We start from the raw sequence: 3,576 nt of genomic DNA on the forward strand, positions 1-3,576 counted from the left end.
ACTACAGCGAGAATAAAAGTTACGCCTTCTTTTTTTGCGTGAACATTTGGGCGGTGTTATGCAAATCTTCCCACATAGTGAGGTAGATATGTGGGGGCGTGTTCGAACGAGCCGTTTTAGGTAGGCGTGGCTAACTCTTAACTTTTATAAAGAATATCTCTTTGGTTTTGAGACTTTAGTCTTTGCAACTTTACAGATCTTCTTTATGCACCAAGAGCTTGTAACACTCCAAAGAGAAAGGAAAAAATGAAATCGCATCATATGACCCCTTTAACTGGAACCCCCATCTAATGCCAGACTTCATGATATTTTAATTTAAGATTTTAAAAATTCTCAAAGAAATATAAAACTCAGACATATAAAACTTATAATGAGAGATTGAAGGTATAGTTCACTCAAAAATACAATAGAAATTACTGATCCTCATGTATTTTTTTAAACCTCTTTCTTTAAAATTCTTTAAAAAATTTTAATTTAGATCAAAAAGTAAATCAAATATAGATTATTGGAGTACATTTTACAAGTTTTCACTTCAAGCTTACATGCTTAATTAACTTCACTTTTTGTGTTTATTTTTTAAATTTACTAGCAATTTCTGAGTGAAAATTATTTATTACAACAATTTTTTGTGTATTAATGAAAACAAAACAAAAGGGTCAGTACAAGTTTGTACTCTGAAGAAAAAATGGTGTAGGATTTTTCATTCAGAAATTGCTAGTCATTTTTTTTTTTTACAAATAATTACAAGGAAATTGCAAGTAACATTAAATTAGATGTGACATTTTGAAGTAGAAAAACTTAAATGGTGTTTTCTTGTAAAATTTACTCCAATAATATTTGTTTACAACTTCAAAAAATCCTTCTTTTTATTACAGTGAATATTAAAAACTCCTAAAATACTTGTAAGTAAATGATAATAAAGTTTACATTTTTGGGTTAACTATCCCTTTAAAACATTTTATCCATGTTTTGTCTATGCAAACTATGCAAATATAATTTAAAAATGAACAATCTGGAAATTTTCGGCAGGTTTAACAGGCTCCCACTCGTTAGAGAAAATGAATTTGGCTTTCATGCCTTGACTCTATTTTTGAATTTTCACAGGAAGTACAAACACAACAGAGAAAATGGTTTTGATCAAGACCCAGAAGACATGGACTGAGGCTCAGGAGTACTGCAGACATCATTATACAGACCTGGCTACCATTAGGAGTCAAGAAGACAATGACCAGATTACCAAGTTGATATATAGTTTGGGGGTTCCGGTCTGGATCGGATTGTACAGAGACACTTGGAAGTGGTCAGATCAGACCAATGTCACTTCCTCATCCAAACTCACTACTCAGAGATTTACTAAGTGGAACGAAGACTGCTGGTGCAAATAATTATTATCGTACACTTGATGATAAAGTATGCACTACGACTCTACTGAAACGTTGGTAGGTCTGTCCTGAACTATTTTGTACATTCATTTGTTTGTTTGTTATTTTTAAGTTCAAACCTCTCAATTTCAACATTTTGTTATGTATGTATTTAACAATTCTACACACTAGACAAATTAATTATAATGTTACAAATAATATTCTCAAAGTTTACTGGGTTTTATATGATTCTTTGATTTTCTTGCGAGCCCGACAACTATAAAGGCCTCATCTGTTTGGGATGGTGCACACTTAATCAAATAAAGGCTCGCGATGCAGAACCAGGCAAAAGTATAAACAAGGCAGTCACACACCAGACGAGGAGAAATCACATATCGCACACAAGACGCACTGCATTCAGTTCAAGGAGACAGCAGTCCAGAACAGTTAATCTAATCACCAAACAGGCAGAAGTTCACTTCAAGAATGAATAAAGTTGCGTTGCTGAGTTTGAACAGTGTTTGAAAAAAACAGAGCAAATGGGAAGAGAAAGCACGATCTGCATTATTATAGCTCTCTATATAAAGCATACGGACTGTATTAGATCCACAGAAAGACAAATTTGTGAAATTTTTCCAAAAAAGCACCTAGCGACAAATCTAGTGACTTCTTGGACAAACCATACTGGCGCACGAGCGTGAGGTCTCTCTCTCTCTCTGCACACACCCCTCTCTCTCTGCATCTTAATCACTACCACCAGTCCTAAGTTCTGTTAAAATAACAAATATGCATTCACATACATGGTTACCATGTTTTGGTTCTAATTATTAAGTTCTATAAAATGCTTGATTGGCTGATGTTAAGAGTGTACTTTCAGATATCACCAGTATTTCATACACATATATATATATATATATATATATATATAAATATATATATATATATGAAAAATAGTATATTAGTCTGGTAAGGCAACTAAAAAAGTTTACTAGCCAATGGTGATTGATTTGACAAGGTGTGCATAGAGCAGGGCTCCAGACTGCGACCACTTTTTCTGCCTGTGCGACTAAATTTTGTGAACACTTGCATCGGCGCAGCCACCGCGTTGTCCAACTCATAAGAGCTGCTATTTTTGATGCATATGAGAAACATCAAATGAAACAAAAGTGTAACGAAACATCTCAGGTTACGTATGTAACCATGAGATGTTCCCTGAGAAGGGGACGAGACACTGCGTCCTCTAGAGGTCGCTATGGGGAACGCCCTCAGCGTGACCGGTGTCTGAAGCATATATGTAAAAACTACAATAACATTGGCCGGCGACAGCCTATGACGTCATTACCTTGCACGATCACAGTATAAAAGGGCGCCGGGATAACACGTGATCCACTTCTTTGTCTGAAGCTTGCGTCCGCAGCATGGCAAGGAAACTAGAGGACGCAGTGTCTCGTTCCCTTCTCAGGGAACCATGGTTACATACATAACCTGAGACATTCCCTTTCGAGGGAACTTCGAATTGCGTCCTCTAGAGGTCGCTATGGGGAACGGTATACCCACGCCACCATGCTGAGGGGAGTGCATGCCAGAACCATGGCGAGCACTAAGTACCAACTCTACCACAAAAGTATAAACAAGGCAGTCACACACCAGACGAGGAGAAATCACATATCGCACACAAGACGCACTGCATTCAGTTCAAGGAGACAGCAGTCCAGAACAGTTAATCTAATCACCAAACAGGCAGAAGTTCACTTCAAGAATGAATAAAGTTGCGTTGCTGAGTTTGAACAGTGTTTGAAAAAAACAGAGCAAATGGGAAGAGAAAGCACGATCTGCATTATTATAGCTCTCTATATAAAGCATACGGACTGTATTAGATCCACAGAAAGACAAATTTGTGAAATTTTTCCAAAAAAGCACCTAGCGACAAATCTAGTGACTTCTTGGACAAACCATACTGGCGCACGAGCGTGAGGTCTCTCTCTCTCTCTGCACACACCCCTCTCTCTCTGCATCTTAATCACTACCACCAGTCCTAAGTTCTGTTAAAATAACAAATATGCATTCACATACATGGTTACCATGTTTTGGTTCTAATTATTAAGTTCTATAAAATGCTTGATTGGCTGATGTTAAGAGTGTACTTTCAGATATCACCAGTATTTCATACACATATATATATATATATATATATATATATATAAATATATATATA

The sequence above is a fragment of the Sinocyclocheilus rhinocerous genome, unplaced genomic scaffold, assembly GCF_001515625.1.
Source record: "Sinocyclocheilus rhinocerous isolate Xijiao unplaced genomic scaffold, SAMN03320098_v1.1 scaffold3243, whole genome shotgun sequence".
NCBI lineage: Eukaryota > Metazoa > Chordata > Actinopteri > Cypriniformes > Cyprinidae > Sinocyclocheilus > Sinocyclocheilus rhinocerous.